We start from the raw sequence: 13,112 nt of genomic DNA, 5'->3' as shown, positions 1-13,112 counted from the left end.
AGTACTGTATAGCTGCTGGTATCTCTGATCTGATGCTTTTCTCTCTCCCTTTCTCCATCCCCTTCCCTTGCTTCTTTCTCTTCCTCTTCTTCTTTATTGTTTTTGGAAGTCTGGCTTCCCCTAGATCTTAGCAGTAGCAGTGTTATATTAGAGGCTATACTTAAACACTTTGAGTCAGTAAGCCCTACATATTTCACCAATGGATTTATTTGAGGATCAAGTAATATGTTCAAATTAAAGAAGTTTACAACTCTGCCAGAATATTTGGTTTTCTGGCAAGTCTTTTCATATTGCTTGTGTGCATGTTCAAGGCCTCACATTGAGCCTTGTGTTGATGGCTAGGACCCTTTCCTGGCTCCTGAGTACACATGTGACCTTGCACACACACTCAACTTTCCATTTTAGCAGAGACATGCTGGTACCCTCAAGGTCTACACGACTCTCCAATTCCTCAAATTTCCTTGTTAAATTTATGGCTGGTCTTTTGATCACACTGATCAGTATTATAACCTTAAGCTACTTCAATTTCTCTTTCCCTGATTGTTTCCATTGAAATTATCATTGTTTTCAATAACTGAACATGAGTTTTTCCCACATTCTTCTACAAATGAAGTCAGCCCCCTAAGGCAGTGAAGCTGCTGATTTTCACTGCTTTTCCTGCCCTGGTACAACTATTGCACCCACAGAATTTAGTAATGGAGAGGGGGTAGGTGCAGAGAGAGGAGGATGCCTAGAAGAAACCCCAGGCTAGACCACAGACCTCACTGTGGTTAACAAAGGCTCAGTATTTTTCTTGAGTAATTTTTTTTCTCAAATTGCTATATTCCTTTGGTCAGTTTCCAAAGTCCAGAAATAGTTATTTTTGACAGTTCTGTCTAGTTTGAAGTTGTTCTTTAGGGAGAGGCTTTCCTGAGAGCCTTTCTTCACCTTTCTGTATTGATAATAAATAGTGTAATAATAATACCTATCACATGGTAGGTTATTCTTCCACATATTCAAATAATTCTTTTATGCTAATTCACTAAATTATTTATTCACAACTCTATGGGATTGTTATTAACCCCCTTTTTATATTCTTGAGGAGGAGCTGAGGTTGACTATTTCTCTAAAGTCATAAAGCTAGTTAGTATCCAATTTAGGATTAGCTGCTACATCTGATTGAATCCAAAGCCTCAGATGATAGCCCCCAAAGTATGGAATTAATATATTTGAAGTTTTACTATATGTTAAATTTTAGAACTTAATTTATGCCATTCAATCCTTATACAACTCAATGAGATAAGGACAATTTTTACCCATTTTGTAAATAATGATGTCAAGGTTCAGTACATTTAAGTAACTCATAGGGAGAGACTAGGAGAATCAAGTGGTGAACCTAAGCAGTCTGATACCAGAATCCCAGTTCTCAACCACCACACTAAGTTGTTATTTTACTATCAGGTGGGACCATATAGAATTGCCATTTTGTAAGTTGATGTATAACTATATAGTTTATAGTTATATATCAACAATTTCATATGATTCAAAGATTGTCTCACTTTTTAGAAGATAACACATATATGCAGTGTACTTTGGTAGAAATAACTCTGTATTTAGAGCCTAAGAGATCTATATTCACATCAGAGCACCCATATTTACTATCTGGGCAGTTTTGAGCAAATCATTTACCATCTGTGAGCTGTTCACTGATCTACAGAACTGAGATAATAATAATATCTACCTATATAAGATTTTTATGAGGAAGGAATGCATTCATGTATGTGAAAGAGAAATACTATTGCTAACATAATCTATAAAAGTTACATATGAACAACTGAAACCTTGCAATTCTTATATTTTATCAACTAGGCAGGAGAGTAGGTGGGGTACCGAAGTGCATTAATAATCAGTGCTGTCATTGTCATTGGATAGTTTAGGAAAGATGAAACAAAATAAAATAGCAGAATGCTTTCCTTTAGTATCTGGTCCATAAATATTGATATGACCTTTTTTGCAACAAGCAACCCAAAGCATTTTTTTTCCTGAAACACAGATTTTTAGATGAATTAGCAGGGAGATGTGGCTCCATGGCTCTTCTCTAAGCTTATGAAGATAGGGATGCACTTTTAAAATAGGATAAAAAGAGATTGTGTGAGCTAGTAAAGCAGGTGGGGGCAGTCACTCAGTAAATACATTTTTGTTGACTGATGGATTGATCTTGAAAGCTGCTGAAAGTGTGACCTATATTCAGATGAAAAGTGAGACAGCTTATTGTTAGCGGGATTTGAAGTAAAATCATTAGAAAGAAATTAAGGTAGTTCACTTCTTAGAAAATGACAATGGTTAGTAGGGCTTTTAAACATAAAGGAGTGTTAAAGATTATAACAAATAAGAATCCCTTAACATAAGATTTAATTGATTTACTTCTTCAATGGCTATTTATAAAGTGGCTATTGTGAGGAATAAATCATTATAATAGGTGCCATAAGAGGAACAAAAATTTAATAGTGCTACATCTGAGCAAGAAGACAGTATATCAAGGAAGATGAAGCTCAATACAAGATGTTGGAGCATGAGGAAGTCCACAAGAACAGTAAGAGAGGTGCTTTGCTATGTGACCAGAAGGAAAGATCAGTGCTTTCGTATCAGGCATTAGATTCAAACAATGGGTATTTCCATTCCTTCCTCCCTCCCTACATTCATTGTTTTTTTTTTAATTTTACTTAACAAATTGACTTGAGCATTTATTTTTCCATCACTACGTGATGAGAAGGATAAATAAGATAGTCCTACTTTTATGTTGCTTATAGCTATGCAATCTTGGAGAAACTGTCCAATATAAAAACTAAGCTGCTTCCATAGTGAAATTAGCTTTCATTTATTAATGCCAAACTTTCAGGATTGTTGTATTGTTATTAGATTAATTCATAGTAGTGCCTGATATGTAGTACATGTACTTGTCAAAACCTAGTAATAGTAGTAGTAGTAGTAGTAGTAGTAGTAATAGTATAGTCAATGTGGTGATAGTACAGTAGTAATAATAACCACTGTGAGCAGTCATTATTTGTAATAATCACTGTAATCATTATAATAATTACTATATTTGTTATTGGCACATTTTTCTGAAAACAGAGAGTAGACTGATGATTTTCAGGGGATTTGTAAGAAACATCTTTTTGATTTTATGGAAGAGACAATATTTGGCTGATAGGAATAAATCTTTCTCCCTCCACAATAAAACTCAGTTCCATGAGGTCAGAGACCTTATTTTGCTTACTAAGCACATCTAACCAAATACATGGGAAATTCTGGGACTTCAAAGACAATTTTCTAATGGATGTAACTAGAGAGCATCATATTAAACGAAATAAGCAAGACTCAGAAAAACAAATGTTCAAAGTTTTCTTTAATATATGGAAGTTAAAGAGAAAAAGTAGGGGAAATGGGGAGGGGTTCTCATGAAAATAGAAGAGAGGCCAGTAGGTGGAAGAAGGGAACCAGGAGGGGGAGGCAGGGAGGGCAAGGGGAGGTGATAGGGAGTAAAAGTAATCAAATTATTTTATTCCCACTTATGAATATGCCACAGTTAAACCCACTTTTCTTTATAATTACTATGCACAAATTAAGCCCACAAAATACATTTCTAAATTAGGATTTTAGCATAGATTGAGCAAAGACATTTCAAGGAGACTATGACATTAATAAAGATACCAAAGGAAGGAGGTATTTGGTCTAAGTTTGGCACAATTATTTGCCTAGAACGTGTTTAAATACAGGAAATGGAATAGATAGCTTGAAGTAGGTCAAAGACAGCTGAGGGATGATTGGAATTCTTTTTTAGGGACAAAGAAAAATTACTTGAAGCTTCTTGAGCAACAAAACTTTACAATGAAAACACAGCTTTTTAGGAAGATAAAACTTAACAGATAATAGGAATATATTATTATAGGCAGAAATATTTATAGGAGATTTATATCAATGGTCTTCAGGAAAATGACCATTTTGGTGTGAAATAGGATGATAGATATGTAAAGGATGTACATGGAAAAGAGAATTCCCTTTATAGAGATATAGGAAAGACTGAGGGAAATTGTGCTTATAATTAGACTAGATGGTCAGTTCTGGTTTTGCTGTACTGAGACTAGGGTGATGTTAGAGCATTATTCAGAAAAAAAATGGTGGGTGAGATGAAAGTTTAAATATTGTAAAACAATAAGTAGGAGAGGTTTGTGAATGCCCATTCTGGCAGGAAAAGAAAGTGCTCACAAATGCAGTGGATACAGCAGTAGGGAGGAGACCTCAAGAATATACCACAGAAGAGAAGAGAAGGAAAAGGAAGTGTCAAGTGGTGGCCATGCCAGAGTGGCCAATTCTGCATGAAAACCAAGGAGGAGGAAGACTGGGAAAAGATGATTGTATTTAAATGTGAAAAGGTATTTGCAGATCCTTTGGGTTTGGCTTTTATCTGGTGGTGGAATACAAACCAGATTGCAGGGGCTTAAGGAAAGAGTGAGGATGAGGAAGCAGTGGAGGACACTAATATTCTGCCTTATACTATAGTATTTTGATATCCAAGTGAAAGAGAAAATATTCTTGGTTATCTGACTACATCATTGTATTTGTGAAGTCTCATCTTAGGGTTCAGCACTCAGTTTTGGTTTTATCCTCTTTTGGCTCTGTGTTTTGAGCTATTGATTCATTGGGACATTTAACTGATCAAGTGATTTCATAGGGGAGTGGTAAGGTGAGTAAGGGGACTGGATGATACAAAACCTTTATCATTATGTTCTTAAAAGCATGGATCAATTGTGTTCTTAACACCATTTAGTGATCTCAGAGAACATGTTCAAACTCATGAAATATTTTTTTTCACTTGTTTTTTAGATTTAATGCTCATAACAAAAAGCTGAAAAAAATCTTACACCATTCACATTTCCCATGGACTTGGTAGGTTATTGCTTCTCGGCCTTTTGGCTAAGATCAAGTGTAGTATCTTGGTAGGGTTTTTTGTTGGTGATGTTGTTTTTGCAGAATTGGGGATTATGCTCAGAACCTCCCATAGGCTATGTACTCTAATACTGAGCTAACTACCCCCGACTTTTTTTAAAATATTGAGACAGGGACTCACCAAGTTGCTGAGGCTGGCCTTAATTTTGCAATCCTCCTGACTAAGCCTCCTGAGTCATTGAGATTACAGGCATGCACCACCTTGCCAGGCAAAACTATCTTGACTTGTAACTTCTTCTCAGGACTATGAGTTCATATACAAAGTGTCAGAAAGAAAAAATTCAAACTTTGAAGGAAACACAAATATTTCCCTTCAGAAAAATCATAGCTAAAATGTTTAGCTATGTTCACTACTGGCCTCAAGTTGAGAGATTTCACTGCAGTGGTTCAGGAAGGCTCGTAATCCTTCCATTCGAATCGACCCTAGTCTGTTAAGTAGCAAGGGAGAGATATGGAATGGATGCTCCCTAAGAGAAAAAGACTTCAGAGAGTTCAGACCTTCAAGTCATATATATGAAAGATTACTTTTGCTGTGCTGGGATGGAGTCCAGGGACTTTCACATGTAGGTGAGCGCTCTACCACTGAGCTACATCCTTATCCCCCAGTTTCTCTTGAGACAAGGTCTTGGTACATTGCCAAGTGACTGGAAATACAAGTGTGTGTCACAGTGCCCAACTGAAGAAAAAATCTTAATTGGGTGACAAAATGAGTTCTGTGGGGCTGCTACAAATCCATGTTGTGCAACACCACCCAAAGAAAAATAGGCAAAATGCCTGTCTACCTCCATGCTAAAGGGCACAGTGATACTCAAGCAAGTGTAATTGCATCCCATGACATGCTTCCTTCCTGTTTCCTGCGTTATGTACAAGGATGCCAAGGCTCTCACAGTTATTAGCACTCCCTCTTTTTAATTTTTTTTTGCAGGGGTGGGGGGTGGGGGGTGGGGGGTTGTACCAGGGATTGAGCTCAGGAGCCCTCAACCACTAAAACACAACCCCAGCCCTGTTTTGTATTTTATTTAGAGACACGGTCTCACTGAGTTCCTTAGCGCCTCACCATTGCTGAGGCTGGCTTTGAACTCGCGATCCTTCTGGTGTGCACCACCACACCCAGCTTCTCTCACCCTTTCTTTAATAATTTGAAACGTTGACATTGGTCTGGCTTAATCCTTTCTTTTGTACCTAGGTAAGACTATTCTTTCCCTATAAAAGTTTTCTATGTTCTACTTTAGTCAAAAACTACAAACACTGTGAAATTAAAATATGAAATGTTATGAATAAAAAATAAATGTGGGGTCCAAAATCCACAGTATGAGATAGTCAACAGCATGGCTTATATAATACCCCACCTCACCCTTCCCAGCAGCATGTTTAGGCAGTCACTGCAAGGCTGCTCTAAAATTATATGGTCATTATGGTCTAACAGTCACATTGGAAACAGCAACCTAAACCCACACCAAGATGGACTGTCTTCTTCAAGAATTCCAAATGTCTTTTGCAATAGCTTCTGCAAGGCAGGCCCAGCCCCAGCCCCTAAGAGGGTGGTGGTGTTCTGGGGACATGAGTCCCCCAAGAAGCTGAGTGAAGTTTGGAGATTAATACTGGAAACTGTGCTTTGTCTGGATATCATCAAGAATCTGCTGCAGTTCCTCATCTTCAAATCGCCCCTCCAGGCTTGGAGTCAGAGCCTTGGACTCCTCAGCAGTCTCTGGGCAAAGGTTGGCCAAACAAGCCAACTCAAACTTATGTAGCTTTTTCTGGAGCAGCAAGCTACGGACACTTGCAATGGTCTCTCTATTTTTGAAATGACTGAAAGGGGAAGTGTAGTTTAAAGTTTTCATGAAGACTCCTGAGAGTTCCTGCTCATCCTCTGCACTCTCATTTTGTTGCTTTGGATGCTCCAGAAGCATATGAACTTCTGAATTTAGAAGAGTCTCTGCTGTTTCAAACTCTTTGGGAAAGATAAGCTGTGAGGCGTCCTCTTCCACATCACCAGCCTGCGGATCACTGCTGCCGGCCGCCATCGCGGCACCGCTTACACTCATGAAATATTTAAATCCAAAGAACAAAACAGATTGTGTCAGGCTGGAGTCAAATGAATGCATTAAACCCACCTGTGTATTCTTCCATCCTGCGCATGGTGCAAAACAATAGGAAAAGCTGGGATGAAAGGTGCCATTTCTAAACCAGAGGCAAAGCAGAAATGAACACACTAAGTACCTAGATTTTTTCCCTTCATTACAAAAAGCTTTAATCAAGACAACTTTGTATATATAAAGATGTTCTTTTTATACATACAATAACTCTAAGTCATTTTCATTAATTTCCTCTGACATAAATACTGAGAAATTTTTGTCATGACTTTACAGGGAGAAAAACTACCTAGTTAAAAAAAGAAACTTATGGTTCCTAATTAAATTTTTTAAACATAATGTTTTCTTTTTTTTTTCTTTTCTAGGCCTTATAAGGACACTAACAAGGGCAGAGAAAGTTAAAAGAAAAATAGAAAAAGAAAAATTGTTCCAAAATGGAAGAGATTATAGAATCGTGATAATATTTTTTCTTTATTTAGTGGAAGCTATAATTTAGCAGTTCACTGAGCTCAGAAGTTTAATTAAGATTAGAAGTTTTAACTTGAAAATCAGAGTTTACTGGTAAAACACATTCAGGTGAATAATAGGAATAGTGTTCTTACCAAAATTAAAATCTTAACTAAGAATATCAATAATCATTTTTATAATTTTGTGTGTTTATTGAAAGTAAGAAATGTGAACTGGGATTAGCTTTGTAGAATTCTGCATAATTTAAAAAAGGAACTGGTTTAAAAATTGCAACTGAATTGTACTCATACAGTAACTAGATGCATACCTTAGATAAAGCAGGTGCTCTACAGAGCTTAAACCTTTTTTTTTTTCACCACGGTTTAAATAGATAATATTGACAAACAAATGTATATGATGCATGAGAAAGATAAATTCTATCTGCTTCTGAGTGACAGAACTGGTATGAAATTCAGGTATTTTGACTTCAGAATCTAAGCTTTTGATAATGCCTCTTAACTTTGAGAGGGGGGAAGTTTTTAGGCAGTTGAGAAGGGACATTAGTTAAAGAATGGGATGGACAGTTTATTGTATGCATGCAAAACTCCTGACTTTATTTCATCTTGTTTTAGGGGTGCTGGTGCTAAGTTTCAAACCCAGGGCATTATGAATGCTAGACAAACACTCTGCTACTGAGCTACATCCCAGGCCTTTTGAGAATGATCTTATTAAGTTGCCCAGACTTACCTTAAACTTGGGATCTTCCTGCCTCAGTCTACTGAGTGGGATTATAGTCAGGCACCACCATGCCTGCAGAGCCCAGCTTTATTTAGTAATGCCTTTGTCCTGATTAGAGCTTCCAGGCTGGTGGACTCTTTTGTATTTTTTCAGCACTTGATTGCCTTTTTGACATTCAGCAGTTTTTTAAGTATAAATATGATTAAAAGAGAGGATAGTGAATATTAGCCTTCTCCATTTGTTCTTTCTTTAGGATTGAGGTAGGGCAAAATTGCCCTTACCTTTTTTCCCCCCCATCCTCTTTGAAGAAAAAAGAAGGTAACTTTATCCAGAAACCTTAGATCTTTGAAGTGTACAAATGAGGAAGAAGCTAATGAATGGAACCAAGGCAAGGGCATGATACTGCCATTTACTTTCCTCTCCACTGGGGAACCTTATAGATTAAGGAGAAGGGACACAGCAGAGAAGTTCATAGGTTAGAGAAGTACCATCTGGTAATAGGAAGGCTTTTGGTGTATTTTTCAGTAGAATGAACACCTGTCCACAAACACATTCAGCTCACCCAATCTCTTCCATGAAGCCTTTTTTTTTTTTTTTACTAGTTCCAGGTGGAAACACAGATACCTTCCCTGTATCACCTCTGCAGTCTGCAGGCATCTACCTCAATGTCCATGTTGCTTTGTTCCATGCTTCCATTCATTTGTTCCTCCCTTTCTCTGCTACACTGAGTTCTTCAAAGGCAGGACCATCTCACTCACCTTTATGTAGGGGCTCAAGTAGTGTTAATGTTTTCATTCATTTATTTAGCTTTTAAATTAGGAATTACCAGTAAATGTGGTTTCCTGTTGCCTGAAACAGAGGGATTCATTCAAGTCATATTTTATTAGAAAAGACAGTGGCTTTTAGGGGCTGTTTATAGTAATATAAACATGAATAAGAATTAAGGACAACTCAGGTTATTTGGGTCTCACTATTCTTCTGGAGACCAACTATAAACGAAGATTCTTGGTGCCAGAATCTTCGGGGATATAAAAATGAAGATGGTGAAAACTATGCTGTCATGAAGATGGTAAAGTAGGGAATGTCATGAGAGCAGCCAGGAAAGTGAGCACCTATAACAGAAAAATATATAAGTCAGTACAGGGCAAGAGAATACCAAAAGAAAAATGCAAGAGTGAGTAGACATAAAACTGGGAGAAGGTTTAGTTGAGATAATATTCTGAGTGAAGGCCACAGTGACTGGACTTGAGAGAAAAAGCTAAGGTGATTTCTGTCCACAGAGTGTTGCATCTTAAGTGGGATCAAGAAACAGATGATTGGGTTAGGAAAAGTTTTTTAGTGGATTTTGTAGTCAACAGTTTGTTTTCTTAATAAGTTGATATTTCATGTTATTGGGTAAATTTAGCAAAAATTCAGTATTTGATCAAATAAATCTTCTAACCTTTACAGATTTGTTATCCAGAACTAATAATGATGGCTCTAACTATTGAAGACTTACTATGTGCCAGACAATTAGCATGTGCAATTTCATTTCTCCCAAGAATTTCATAGAGTCTCAGAAAATAATTGCATAGGATTTTAGTTATATTTCTTGATCACTTAATATGTGTGTTAAGTAGTTTACATAATTATCTAATTTCATCCTCACAATAACCATATGAAGAAAGTACAATTATTAGTACCATTTTAAACATGAAGAAACTGTTTTTAGGAGATTAAGGAAGTAGCCTACATTCTCACACAACATAAATGTTGGAAAGAGGATTCAAATCTGAGTTGTTTTTTTTTTTTTTCTGAAATACACATTCAAACCTACTGAGCTTATGAGAGTGTATAGAAAATTCAGGTGTAAAGAGTAAAACTTGACATGTTTGTTGGAAGCTATCCTCTAACAGAAGGGAAAGACAAATACTGGCAAAGTACTAAGGAAGATACAAGCAAGTGTGTATGTAGATTTGCTGTGGTGTGTGATGGTAGCATAACCCTGCCAGTCAGGGTTCCTAAAAATAACCAGTGTTGGAGGTGAGGTTATATAAACTAGAAATTACAAAAGGCCTAGACCCAATAGAAATTGCATCCCCATTAGCAATCTGAGATTCATTGGTTCATGCGTTTACTCATTTACATAATCATCATGCAGCTATGTGACAGGTCCTGTGCTTTATGCTGCAGCTATTTATGAAGCAAACTATATGACCAATGTCTTGCTCTGGAAGTGGTAAGAAACCATGGGAACCTGAGGTTCTGATCTCCATTACCATCACCATTTTTCCAGAGTCCAATAGTAGTGTAATATGGTAAAATAATGATATCAGAGATCATTTTCATCTACTATGTAATAATTACTTATAATAGGGATAAGATTAGTGCAGCATCTATCATATTCTATGTGACTAAGGAATGGAATTAAAACAACAGAGTAAACAGATCTGCATAGACCTTGCATGAGGTAATAGTGGGGCTGTGGCTTTAGTTCACTTCTCTTATTTTATATAACAGCTATCACACTTCTACAATGTCTTAATATATTTGTGTCTCTGTGCCTCTTTAAAGGCTGAACATTACTTGAGAATATGGATGTATCTAAAAATCTTTATTTTCTCAGTATCTATCACCATTTTTTTGCATTTCATGAAAATCCATGTATTGTTCATTGGGTGGAATTGTGTTTATTCTAAAGATGTCAATACTTTGATATCCCTGATTCAGTATTTTTTATGTCACATGGGGAATGTATAAACATTATTCATTCTGGAGTTCATTGTGATCTTATCTTTAATGAAACTGCAAAGTTGATAAAGAGCAAAAATTTTTTCAGAGACATTATTACTTAATATTCTAATTTAAAAACATTAAAAATTAAATAACATTAAAACATGATATCATATGTTATTCATGAAAAATATCTTTTTTTCAGGAGTTAAAATTACCTCATACAATCAAATTATTTCATCATCCAGACATGAGCGTGCTACATAACTAAAGGGGAAATAGACAGTAAAATTAACAAAAGGTTAGAGAGAAAGATATGCAAAATATTCAAAGTTTACGACATCATAATTTTAAGTACCAAGTTTATTTTCTGTGAGCTCTGGGTTACTCTCTTCACCTAGCAGCCATATAGTTCCGAGAAGGCTAATACCCTGAATAGGACAGGATAATGGGTGGTATCCATTTGATTTTCTGTCCACCATAGAAACATATCAGCTGACATCACATAACCACCAGGTTCAGAAAAATCAAGCATCTAAAGAGAAACTCATCTGGGAAAACTGTGAAATTCCATTTATTGTATTGATCCTCTGAGTCTAAAAAAATTCCAGGGCTCTCTCTTCTTTAGGCACCAAGTAGAGAGGACACTCTAAGTGATGGTTAGGGCCAGCTGGAATAACAGGAACAGCTGTCTAGACCCCGAACTATCAGGAACACAAAACATTACCAACAGGCTCAAACATCACAGTAATTATTATTGGTTAAGAAAAAATATATACTCTCCAGGAAGAGAACTTCATTATTTGGAAGTCATATATTGAAAAGCTGATTGGGATTAGAGTGGGACCATCAAGGCAAACTCACATAAAAGTGAATTATCTAAAAACCCTCTCCCAGACAACACTGGGATCCATTCACAACACAATTTTGATTTTTTTTTCTGAATGAGGATGCACAAGATTATGGCAGATGTGAATTATGGCAGATATTCCTTGGCTCTTCACCACTCAATAAACAACCTCTCTCTAAATGAATGTGGAAAAAATACTGAAAGAATATTGTGCTTGTCCACTGGTTTGAAAAGGCACCAAATGGTCATGAATGTCACTGCCCAGTTTTCTGCAATTTTTTTTATTAAAAAGGAGTTATTCCTAGTTCTTCTATCTCATCCTTTCCATTAAAATCTCTGCTAAGGAGCTGAAGAATTTCTTCTCTTAGGAGTCCTAGGCAGAATGTAGTCCATGCTATCCTACCGGAGCCTCTCAAATCTCTTTCTTATACTCCTACGCTGGCTCTTGTGATTCCATGTTTTAAATGTTCACCAGTTAAGTTTGCAATATTGACTTACCCATGCTAATAACTGTTCACTCTTCTATGACTTCACCATATCCTGTTGTAGACATGGGATGCTTACTTTTAAAAGAACTCATGCTGGATGGCATCATTTAATCTTATATTTAAAAAAAAAAAAAAACCTTGGGTACTATTGAAGTAGTCAAATGACACTATTTTCTTAAGTTGAAAACTAAAGACCCACGGAATACAAAGAAGCCTGGGATGGATAGTTCACCTAGCTGACTTGAGAATTTTGGAATGCCAATTAGGATTCACATGTATCTAAGAGTCAGCATTTATGATTCTAGAGATGTTAATAGGCTACCACTATGCAGTGTATGCCACTAAAATATTCTTCTCTTAAGCACCTCCCAGCAGAATTTCTTTCACCCTGGATCTTTAGATATTTATTATCAGAGGCTTGTTTTTCTGTCTTTGAAGTTGTTTTTGTTCTGCAGTTTGCAGCACTTTAATAATGTGAAAGACTTCTAGGGAAGCACTGAAGCAAAGAAAAGCTTCATGGAGCCATACTGCGAGAATGAAAGCCTATCACATTAATTCAGCCTTCCCTCACTGCCCTCCTCCTATCAAATAGGAGGTTATAAAAAGCAAGCAAGAAATTCAGATGCAAGCATACATACATACATATACAGGGAGCCTGAGATTTTGTAGTTTTTTTTTTTCTTTTTTTTTACTGTTACACGTGCTGAACAGAAACTTCTATAAAGCTGCTGAAGCTTTCTGACATCATCTAGTCTTTTCGGTGAGTCATTAAGTTGCTGAAGCCCAGAAAATCAAATT

The 13,112-nt window shown here is 36.5% G+C and overlaps 1 protein-coding gene and 2 pseudogenes across 11 annotated transcripts in view; 2 read left to right on the top strand and 1 right to left on the bottom strand.

The window, feature by feature from the left end:
• Positions 1–13,112, top strand: part of Dlg2 (discs large MAGUK scaffold protein 2) — a 2,013,368-nt gene that overhangs the window by 1,371,451 nt on the left and 628,805 nt on the right. The gene's annotated exons all lie outside the window — the stretch shown is intronic.
• On the top strand, positions 4,934–5,072 carry LOC144254715 (U2 spliceosomal RNA; annotated as a pseudogene).
• LOC113179905 (DNA-directed RNA polymerase II subunit RPB4 pseudogene) lies at positions 6,072–7,010 on the bottom strand (annotated as a pseudogene).

This window comes from Urocitellus parryii, chromosome 4, assembly GCF_045843805.1.
Source record: "Urocitellus parryii isolate mUroPar1 chromosome 4, mUroPar1.hap1, whole genome shotgun sequence".
Lineage (NCBI taxonomy): Eukaryota > Metazoa > Chordata > Mammalia > Rodentia > Sciuridae > Urocitellus > Urocitellus parryii.
This window is presented reverse-complemented; position numbering and strand designations above follow the sequence as displayed.